The sequence below is a fragment of the Zingiber officinale genome, chromosome 11A (genome assembly GCF_018446385.1).
Source record: "Zingiber officinale cultivar Zhangliang chromosome 11A, Zo_v1.1, whole genome shotgun sequence".
In the NCBI taxonomy this organism is placed as follows: Eukaryota; Viridiplantae; Streptophyta; class Magnoliopsida; order Zingiberales; family Zingiberaceae; genus Zingiber; species Zingiber officinale.
The window spans coordinates 25,681,011-25,693,086 of NC_056006.1; positions in this window are offsets into that span (position 1 = coordinate 25,681,011).

Sequence of the window (12,076 nt, forward strand, 5' to 3'; positions counted from 1 at the left end):
AGATTGAAGCTCCGGGTCGTCGGAATGTCGCAGCAGCACTTCGGAATGACTTTGTTAGCATCACGTTGAAGAAGGAAAGCTAAGAACTTGATATATTGAAGTGCTGGTCAAAACCCCCTTATAAAGGGTGTTCAAGGCGCCTTGAAGGCTGTTCAAGGCGCCTCCATGCTGCCGAGTCTTCCGCGTGGATCAAATCTGATCTGGTCGAACTTCATCCCTTTGAGGCGCCTTATACCCTGCTCAAGGCGCCTTCCAAGGCGCCTTATACCCTCATGAAGTCGCCTCCAATGAAGTTTCGCAGCCAGGTCAGCATTTGCACCTGAGGCGCCTCCAAGCTCCATGGAGGCGCCTCGGACACTGTTCATCCGAGGCAAATCATCGTTATGTTGTACCTGCAAGATATGTTAGTCCCAAACAACATCCTGCAAGACAAGGTTAGCACAAAATAACAGTATGAATAATAAAGAATGTTATGACAGTCTCCGGACTGTCCGGGTCTAACTTCGGATTTCCAACCGGAAACCCTAGGTCGACCCGACGCCTACTGTTCCCTCTACGGGGAACGCGTCCTCACCTACTCCACTCAGGAGATTTACCTGTTGCCAGTCGATCCTCTAGATCGACTGGACTTTTGCTCAGCACTCGATGCTTCCGGACTTTCTGCTGGACATCCGCTTCCCGGCCAGTCCAATCTTTCACCTAGTTCGCGACACCAGGACTTTCCACCTAGGGTTACCATTCCCTATGACCTAGGGTTACCACCCCCTAGGGTTTTTTCCCTTTGCCTAACCGCAGTTAGGACTTTCCTGAAATCCTCAAGTAGACTTGTTAGAATACAAAACACCTTAACTTTGAATCCTTTGCCATTATCAAAATACGAGTTCGATCGTAGGATGCTTCCCACACCAACATATGGTTGTCCAAACAATTCGATATGAAGGACTTAAGAGAATGTAACGACCCGCCTCCTACTAGCTAGGCTGCGAAGCCGATCGCTACATTATGCTGTGCTGGACTATTAATGCGGAATGAAAACTGGCTAATTTAAAATTTTACTGAACTAAATGCTGTAAAGTTTAACTTAGTGTTCTAGGTGTACCTAGGAGTTGTACACATGCTAGGGAAGGTGTTTACAACTGATAATAAACTTCGGATCGATCCACAGACCGATCTACTGATACTGGCGCGGTAGGAAACTCCGGATCGTTCAACCGACCGATCCATAAACTACGCTGCAATCCTGTACTCTGCTGGATCGGTCTGCCGACCGATCCAGCTGGTCCCTGATCTCAGCTCTGATGTGTGCCAAGGTCATTACACAACACTATAAAAGCTAAGAGAAACATTCTACTAGGTAATGGCTAACATACTAAACATGATTAAGGCATAGAATACTAATTCATGGCATGTAAACATATGGAAACCAAAACTAACAAGGTTTTAAACTGTTCTCTTGCTAACTAACAGAAACATAAGATAACGCTTGCTATAAGTACTAATGCATACTGAACACGTTCTAATGCATAATAAAATAAAACTAGATCCCTAGGATCTTTGTTCCAGTTCCTTCCACACACATCATCTCTGCATTGACCTCCAGCCTCCACTGCTAGTCCATTTTCCTTTTACCTGTATCTGCAGTATAAGGAAAATAGTATCTGTAAGCTAAAAAGCTTAGTAAGAAACCATCTACCTCACTAAAACATGCATACGATGCAAATATGATTTTAAATCATGCTGTTTGAAAGGATATGCTAAGTATACTGAATAACTAAACATGGCATGGCATATAAGCATACAATCATGGCATATCTAAAGCTGAACATGATATCAATCACATGGTATCAATGAAGAACTAAGCTGATACTAAAAAACTGAGCTAAGCTAATACTGAGCTACTGCTAGGACTGTCCTGAATTCATGAACTAATTTGTGAAAGGTTGAAAACCATATACATATAGTAAGTAAAAATACTAAACATGCTGCTGATGGGCCCTGGCAACTGTACTTGCGGTACGCGCATCCCTAACTAGACCCGGGATTGCAAGTTCCGAATCTAGTAGGGTTTACTAGGTTAGCTAAACCTAGGGACGACTATGGGAGACCAACCCAATGGATATCTAATCCAGTACAGTGCCACTGAAAAGTAAAATACTGAAATAGCTAATACTATTTTACTGAATCTAGGTTATCTGAACCTAGAACTAGGTTGTCTGAACCTAGAGGCGACTGTGGGAGCCCACCCATTTGGACATCTAGTCCCATAAAAGCTGAAATAAAACTGATCATGCTAATTAACATGTTCTATGGCATTTAACTAAATGCCCACTGTATCATAAGGCTGTGCTAGGCATTTTGTCGAGCATTTGGCGCTCTCTAACTCTCCTCTCGATCGGGGAGACCACCTCTAGGCACCCAGCAGCGTCTAAACCCCTATCTACAGAGGATACACGTGCTCGGCCCATCTAGAGATGCTCACTAATCCCTAAATCTGTGAGAAGAGTTAAAATACACACTATATGCTGACAAAATTCAATAAAACTAATTTAATGCATAAAAGAAAACACGCGAGAGCTACTTATACTGCAGGTGAGGGGTTTCTTACCTTGTGTGCTAGATTCTTACAAATCTAATCGCTAGAAATTCCGGTGGAGACGACTTCTCGACGATTCGCTCGCGTCCACGTGCTCTACTCGTGGAGGGGAACGTCCTTGTGCTGAAATCGTCGCCGGAAAGTGACCTTGGGACCCTAGGGATGGAACCCTAGTTCTTCCCTTGTTGTGGCGCCGAGAGAAGGAGAGGGGAGAGGGTTGGCGTCGGCGTGAGGGTTTTGGAGAGGAGTTGCCGAACCAAGTTCTAAAAATAAACCAAACCCCAACTTAAATTTCCTATTTATACTAAGTAATTAATTCGGCCAAACCAATTATAAATATAATTGATTCCCTTTCCTTTCAGCACGGCCCTGCTGGGTTCACCAGTTACTAAGGTTAACTAAAGGTTTAGCGGACTCGAGAGGTCCCGGGTTCGATTCCCGCTTAAGCCATTTTACTTTTCTAATAATTTTTGCTACTTTCGCTACTCGGAAAATTCCGGAAAAATATCTAATAATTCCAGAAAAATCATAGAATATTCCTAAAATAGTCTTGAGAATTTTCGGGCATTACAATCCCCCATACCTTATAAAAAGTTCGTCCTCGAACTTAGAATAATTCTGGGTACTTCTGTCTCATGCTGGCTTCTGTCTCCCAAGTTGCCTCTTCTACTGTGTGACTGTGCCAAACGACTTTGACTAATGGTACTTCCTTGTTCCGCAATTTCTTAACTGCTCGGTCTATTATCTGAATAGGCTGACTATCATAGCTGAGGTCTTCGCGGATCTGTACCGACTGGGGCTCAATCACCTGGGTGGCATCTGGGGTATGCTTCTTCAGCTTAGAGACATGAAATACGTTGTGGACAGCTGACATTTCCTGGGGTAGCTCTAGCTCATATGCTACCTTGCCCACTCTTCTGCTGATAAGGTATGGTCCCACATATCTGGGACTAAGCTTGCCCTTCTTCCCAAAACGCATCACTCCCTTCATGGGAGCTACTCTGAGGAACACTGTATCCCTGACTGAAAACTCTCAGCATAGCTTTTCTGGCGGCTCTGAGCTGTCTCTATCCTCTGGCGGATCTGCTGTGGTATCTGCTACTAGATCTGTCTGAAGTTCTAGTTCTGTCTGCTCACCACTCTCATACCAGCAGATTGGAGATCTACACCTCCGCCCATAGAGAGCCTCGTAAGGTGCCATGTCGATAGTGGCCTGATAGCTGTTGTTGTATGCAAATTCTGCTAAGCTCAGATATTTGCACCAACTTCCCTTGAAGTCTAGGGCACACGCTCGGAGCATATCTTCGAGTACCTGATTTACTCGCTCCGTCTGACCATCTGTCTGAGGATGGAATGCTGTGCTGAACTTTAACTTAGTGCCCAACGCTGACTGTACACACTCCCAGAAGTGTGATGTGAATCTGCTGTCTCTGTCTGAAATGATGGTTCGTGGGACTCCATGTAGTCTGACGATCTCCTGGAGATACAACTGAGCTAGCTTCTCCATGGAGTAGGATATCTTGATAGCTAAGAAGTGGGCTGATTTAGTCAACCTGTCGACTATTACCCAGATGGCGTCAAAACCATTCGTGGTTCTGGGCAGTCCCACTATGAAATCCATAGAGATATCCTCCCACTTCCATTCTTCCTTGACTCTCTGACAGGTGAGGCAGATGCTAACATATCTGGCGATGTCTCGCTTCATCCCGGGCCACCAAAAATGGTTCTTCAGGTCTTGATACATTTTGGTGGAACCTGGATGCATCGCATAGGGAGTCTTGTGAGCCTCATCTAAAATCTGTCTCCGTAGCTCCTCCTGATCTGGAACACAGAGTCTGTCACCAAAATACAACACCCCGCTATCGGACACTCTGAATTCTCTACTTTCTGATTCTGCTAGCCCTTGCTTGATTTTTTTGAATTTCAGGGTCCTGCTCCTGAGCTGACTGAATATCACCAAGCAAGGTAGACTCTAAGGTCATAGTAGAGAGCTGTCCAACGATGAGTTCGAGACCGAAATCTACGATCTCCTTCTGTAGGGGCGGTGACACGGCTGTAAGAGATAATAAGGTAGCACTGGATTTTCTGCTAAGTGCGTCGGCTACCTTATTGGCTTTCCCTGGATGGTAGAGGATGTCTATATCGTAGTCTTTGACCAGCTCAAGTCATCTGCGCTGTTCAGATCCTTCTGAGTGAAGAAGTACTTCAGACTCTGATGATCTGTATACACTCTGCACTGAGCTCCATATAAGTAATGTCTCCAAATTTTGAGAGCGAACACTACTGCTGCAAGCTCAAGGTCATGAGTAGGGTAATTCTTCTCATAATCCTCGAGTTGTCTGGAGGCATAGGCGATCACCTTGCCGTTTTGCATCAGTACTGCTCCTAGTCCCAACTTAGAGGCATCACTATAGATGTCAAAGCTGCTGGTGTTGTCTGGTAGAGCCAAAATGGGAGCGCTGGTCAATCTCCTTTTTAGCTCGCTGAAGCTGTTCTCACAGTCCTCTGTCCACTGAAATTTCCTGTTCTTTCTGGTAAGAGCTGTCAGTGGGGAGGCTATCCTGGAGAAGTCCTCTACGAATTTCCTGTAATAACCTGCTAATCCCAGAAAGCTTCTAATTTCACTAGCGTTCTTGGGTCTTTTCCAGTTACTCACAGCTTCTATCTTACTGGGGTCTGCCATGATACCATCTTTTGAAATGATGTGACCCAGGAAGGACACCTGATTTAACCAAAATTCACATTTTGTGAACTTGGCGTACAGCTGATTCTGCTGAAGGGTCTGCAATACTGTTCTCAGGTGCTCTGCGTGTTCTTCCTGAGTTCCTGAATAGATAAGAATGTCATCGATGAACACGATAACGAACTTATCTAAGTATTCTCTGAATACCCTGTTCATGAGGTCCATGAAAGTAACTGGAGTATTCGTCACGCCGAAGGGCATGACTACGAACTCGTAATGTCCGTATCTAGTCCTGAATGTTGTCTTGGGTATATCCACTTCCTTAACTTTCACTTGATGATAACCTGATCTGAGGTCTATTTTAGAGAACATTGCTGCTCCCTTTAGCTGGTCGAACAGGTCATCTATTCTGGGAAGAGGATACCTGTTCTTGATCGTAACTTGATTCAGTGCCCGATAATCTATACGCAGGCGCATGCTCCCGTCCTTCTTCTTCACGAACAATACAGGCGCTCCCCATGGTGAGTGACTAGGGCTTATAAAGCCTTTGTCAAGCAGCTCCTGTAGTTGCTCATGAAGTTCTTTTAGTTCTGCTGGAGCCATGCGGTACGGCGCTTTGGAAATAGGATTTGTACCGGGAATGAGTTCTATCTCAAATTCAATCTCCCTGTCTGGTGCTAGGCCTGGTAACTCCTCAGGGAAGATTACTGGGTAGTCACATACGACTCGGACCTCTGCTAGCTGTTGGTCCTTGCCCTGATTGGTACTGACTACATGTGCTAAAAATCCCGTACATCCTGAATCCATTAACCTCTGTGCCTTCATAGCTGAGAGAAACTTCTTGGCCTTTCTCTTGGGTTCTCCAATGTACTCAAACTGCACTTCTGCTTCAGGTTGGAATATGACTTTCTGTTTACGGCATTCTATGGAAGCACCGTATCTGATCAGGAAGTCCATCCCAAAGATAACATCGTAGTCAGTCATATTTAGCACTATCAGATCACAAAAGAGTTCTCTGTCTGCTATAATGACTGGCACTGCTCTGTGCCAATGCGTGGATGCCATAATTTCTCCTGAAGGTAACGTCGTCAGAAACTGACTACTGAGTACCTCTGGAGGTATTGCTAACTTCTCAGGAAATGCCCTGGATATATATGAATGGGTTGCTCCAGTATCGAATAAGACAGTTGTACTTTACTGTAAAATACTAATCTGACCTGTAACAACTGTCGAGGCATTTGCTATGTCCTCTCTGGTGAGTGAGTAGATCCTCGCATTGGTCGTAGCTGGAGGGGCTTCTAATCTGCCCTGGCTAATGTGTGGACCATCTAAAGCGGCCTGCATCTGATGCAACTGTGCTGGCTTGGCTTCGTACTGGATCGGCTGTGGTGGAGGAAAGCTGGTCTTGTTCGGACACTGCTTGGCCATATGCCCTTCCTGTTCGCATTCAAAGCATCCTCATGTGCCCTTATGACAAACTCCAAGATGGAATTTCCCACAAGTAGCACATTTTGGATAGCTGGGCTGTTTACTAGCTAGTCCTCCTTTTGGGTAACTCCCTGGTTTGTGCTTGTTGCTGGAGTTCCCTTTCCAGTTAGAGCCATGGGAGCTGTGACCCTGCTGTTTCTGAGTACCTGGGCCTCCTTGACCTTTAGATTCTGAGAGGACTTGCTTCTGCTGCTTGATGCTATTTTGGTAATGCTCAGTGATTAGAGCGCTGCTCACTAGCTCCTCGGTGGTTTGTGGCCTATGAACGCCACCAGCCACGTTCATTGCTATTTCCGGCCTCAACATCTTGAGCATCAACCGGACTCGTTCTCTTTCTGTACTGACTAGTTCAGGGCATAGACGCGCCAATCTGTTGAATTTCTTCATGACCTCTTCCACTGAAAGGTTGCCCTGACGAAATTCCGTGAACTCGTCGTAATGGCGGTTTGTGACCCGCATGTGAAAGAACTCCTCGAAGAATTCTTTCTCGAAGTCTGCCCATGTCATCTGGTTTACTGGGCGCTTCGCTCGAATTCTCTCCCACCACATACGTGCATCGACCGTCAAGAAGAAGGAGGCGCACTTCACCTTCTCGGATTCTGGCCAGTCCAGAAGCTCCATCGTACTTTCCAGTGTTTTGAACCAGGCTTGGGCATCCCATGGTTCACTGGTGCCTGAGAAATTCTCGGGCTTGACTCTCTGCCACTGGATCAGATAGGCTTCCCTCTTTGCCTATGCTGCTGGGGCTACTGGTGCTGTAGGCTGGACTGGTGGAACCTCTAAGACTACTGGTGTCGCTAAGTTTGGTTCCGGGGTGACTATGGGGGTATTCTGCTGACTAGCCTTTAAGGTGGCTATCTCCTGTTGCTATTCAGCTAGCTGCTGCTATAACTGAGCCACTAATGCTGTAAGGTCTGGGGTAGACACTGAATTGCCTGCCTCATGCTGGGGCTCAGTAGTTGGTACCCTTCTAGCTGGGCGTCCTCGTGCCATTTCTAAAGGAACAAAGGACATACGTAACTAATACAACATACTGGAGTAACTATTGTTATCATGTTAACTACCATCATAAAAAAGCATGTTGTAGTTATATCTAAACATGGAAATAAGAAATATAAAGAAAGTGAGAGATGTTCTTACTTGGAAGCTGCAGGTTCAATGCTGATGTGTGTGTAGGAAGTATGGAAACTGCTCTGATACCACTCTGTAACGACCCGCCTCCTACTAGCTAGGCTGCGAAGCCGATCGCTACATTATGCTGTGCTGGACTATTAATGCGGAATGAAAACTGGCTAATTTAAAATTTTACTGAACTAAATGCTGTAAAGTTTAACTTAGTGTTCTGGGTGTACCTAGGAGTTGTACACATGCTAGGGAAGGTGTTTACAACTGATAATAAACTTCAGATCGATCCACAGACCGATCTACTGATACTGGCACGGTAGGAAACTCCGGATCGTTCAACCGACTGATCCATAAACTACGCTGCAATCCTGTACTCTGCTGGATCGGTCTGTCGACCGATCTAGCTGGTCCCTGATCTCAGCACTGATGCGTGCCAAGGTCATTACACAACACTATAAAAGCTAAGAGAAACATTCTACTAGGTAATGGCTAACATACTAAACATGATTAAGGCATAGAATACTAATTCATGGCATGTAAACATATGGAAACCAAAACTAACAAGGTTTTAAACTGTTCTCTTGCTAACTAACAGAAACATAAGATAACGCTTGCTATAAGTACTAATGCATACTGAACACGTTCTAATGCATAATAAAATAAAACTAGATCCCTAGGATCTTTGTTCCAGTTCCTTCCACACACATCTTGATCTGCATTGACCTCCAGCCTCCACTGCTAGTCCATTTTCCTTTTACCTGTATCTGCAGTATAAGGAAAATAGTATCTGTAAGCTAAAAAGCTTAGTAAGAAACCATCTACCTCACTAAAACATGCATACGATGCAAATATGATTTTAAATCATGCTGTTTGAAAGGATATGCTAAGTATACTGAATAACTAAACATGGCATGGCATATAAGCATACAATCATGGCATATCTAAAGCTGAACATGATATCAATCACATGGTATCAATGAAGAACTAAGCTGATACTAAAAAACTGAGCTAAGCTAATACTGAGCTACTGCTAGGACTGTCCTGAATTCACGAACTAATTTGTGAAAGGTTGAAAACCATATACATATAGTAAGTAAAAATACTAAACATGCTGCTGATGGGCCCTGGCAACTGTACTTGCTGTGCGCGCATCCCGAACTAGACCCGGGATTGCAAGTTCCGAATCTAGTAGGGTTTACTAGGTTAGCTAAACCTAGGGACGACTATGGGAGCCTAACCCAATGGATATCTAATCCAGTACAGTGTCATTGAAAAGTAAAATACTGAAATAGCTAATATTATTTTGCTGAATCTAGGTTATCTGAACCTAGAACTAGGTTGTCTGAACCTAGAGGCCACTGTGGGAGCCCACCCATTTGGACATCTAGTCTTATAAAAGCTGAAATAAAACTGATCATGCTAATTAACATGTTCTATGGCATTTAACTAAATGCCCACTGTATCATAAGGCTGTGCTAGGCATTTTGTCGAACATTTGGCGCTTTCTAACTCTCCTCTCGATCGGGGAGACCACCTCTAGGCACCTAGCAGCGTCTAAACCCCTATCTACAGAGGATACATGTGCTCGGCCCATCTAGAGATGCTCACTAATCCCTAAATCTGTGAGAAGAGTTAAAATACACACTATATGCTGAAAAAATTCAATAAAACTAATTTAATGCATAAAAGAAAACACGCGAGAGCTACTTATACTGTAGGTGAGGGGTTTCTTACCTTGTGTGCTAGATTTCTTACAAATCTAATCGCTAGAAATTTCGGTGGAGATGACTTCTCGACGATTCGCTCGCGTCCACGTGCTCTACTCACGGAGGGGAACGTCCTTGTGCTGAAATCGTCGCCGGAAAGTGACCTTGGGACCCTAGGGATGGAACCCTAGTTCTTCCCTTGTTGTGGCGCCGAGAGAAGGAGAGGGGAGGGGGTTGGCGTCGGCGTGAGGGTTTTGGAGAGGAGTTGCCGAACCAAGTTCTAAAAATAAACCAAACCCCAACTTAAATTTCCTATTTATACTAAGTAATTAATTCGGCCAAACCAATTATAAATATAATTGATTCCCTTTCCTTTCAGCACGGCCCTGCTGGGTTCACCGGTTACTAAGGCTAACTAAAGGTTTAGCGGACCCGAGAGGTCCCGGGTTCGATTCCCGCTTAAGCCATTTTACTTTTCTAATAATTTTTGCTACTTTCGCTACTCAGAAAATTCTGGAAAAATATCTAATAATTCTAGAAAAATCATAGAATATTCCTAAAATAGTCTTGAGAATTTTCGGGCGTTACAGAGAATGTGCACACGTTCTTGGGATCAAAGTCATAAGGGATCATAAGAAAAGGATGTTGTGCCTATCTCAAGCTTCATATATAGATACAATCCTTGCTCGTTTTAGCATGCAAAACTAAACTTCAAGAAAGGTTTCTTACCTTTTCGACATGGAGTAGCTTTATCTAAAGAGATGTCTCCGAAGACATCAAAGGAGATAGAGGACATGAAGGCAGTTCCTTATGCTTCGGTTGTGGGAAGCTTAATATATGCAATGCTGTATATGAGACTTGATATCTGTTTTATCGTAGGTATGGTTAGCAGATATCAAAGTTACCCTGGACAAGGACATTGGACTATTGTAAAGCATATATTGAAGTACCTGAGAAGGACTAGAGATTATATGCTAGTTTACCAAGCAGATGATTTACTCCCTGTGGGTTACATGGATTTAGACTTCTAATCAGATAGGGGCAATAGTAAGTCTACATCAGGCTATGTGTTTACTTTAGGAGGTGGAGTCATTGCATGGAGGAGTGTTAAGCAAAAATGTGTTTCAGACTCAACCATGGAAGCTGAGTATGTGGTAGCCTCTGAGGCAACCAAAGAAGTTGTATGGCTTAGGAACTTCCTAATGGACTTAGATGTGATTCCTGATTTGCCCAAAATCATCACAATTTATTGTGATAATAGCGATGCAGTTGCAAACTCGAAGGAACCATGAGCCCATAAGGCAAGTAAACATATAGAGCGCAAGTACCACCTAATACGAGACATCGTCAAGCGAGGAGAAGTTGTTGTCGCCAATATTACATCAGTAGATAACCTGGCAGATCCTTTCACTAAGGCCCTTCCGGCAAAAGCTTTGGATCGGCATGTGGAGGGGATGAGAATCAGATGTATGGCAGCAGATATGGCAGCTTAGTCTTTTAGTATAAGTGGGAGATTGTCAAAGTGTATACTAAAAGCCTAGCTTTTGTAAACATTTATTTTGAAATAAAGAATCACATTGGTCAAAAATGTCTACATTTATATGCTAAGTGTAGTTGTTCAATTAATTTATATTGTAGATAACATGGTGTGTGGTGTCACACACAAAAGATTCTGTTATCAGTTCTTTATAAATTATAAACAGCAGCTCACGACTAAGATAGATAGGAACAAATCATTGGAATAGTCGTAGTGTAATTTGGTATTAGTTTATCTTAACTATAAAATTACACTAGTACACTCTGAGTGTATTGAGCAGAACCATTTAAGGTAAGTTCTTTTTGTGCTGACTTAATAAAAGAACAAGACCTTAGTTATTATGGAAGTGTGTGCTCTTAATCTTAATATAATAACAAGCACATATATTTAGTATTCATTTCTTTAACTTATCAAAGGATGAGATTTAGCTTGATAAATCAAATGGCCCGATAAGTTGGGAAATGATATTACTTATAGTGTGTGTTGTTGATTATAGAAGGAAATTGTGTCCTAGTAATCTAGGTTGATAATGTCCCCAAGATGAGCTCATATGGATTGTCATGTTAAACCCTGCAGGTGGACTTAGTCCAACATGACAAAAAGGTTGAGTGGTACTACTCTTGGACTAAGATATTAATTAAAGAGAGTTGTCAGTAACATATTTAATTAGTGGGCATTCGACATCTTAAACACAGGGAGACTAACACACTCATAATAAGAAGGAGCCCAAAATGTAATTTGAGATTGGTGCGGTAGTTCAATAATAATTCTTTAGTGGTATGAATTATTATTGATGAAATTAAGTTGGGTGTTCGGGGCGAACACAAGAAGCTTAATTTCATCGGGAGATCAAAACCAATTCCTCCTCTCGGTCCCTATCGTAGCCTCTTGTATATAGATAATTATACCCACCACATACCCACCTTTCTACCCACCTTGAGGTG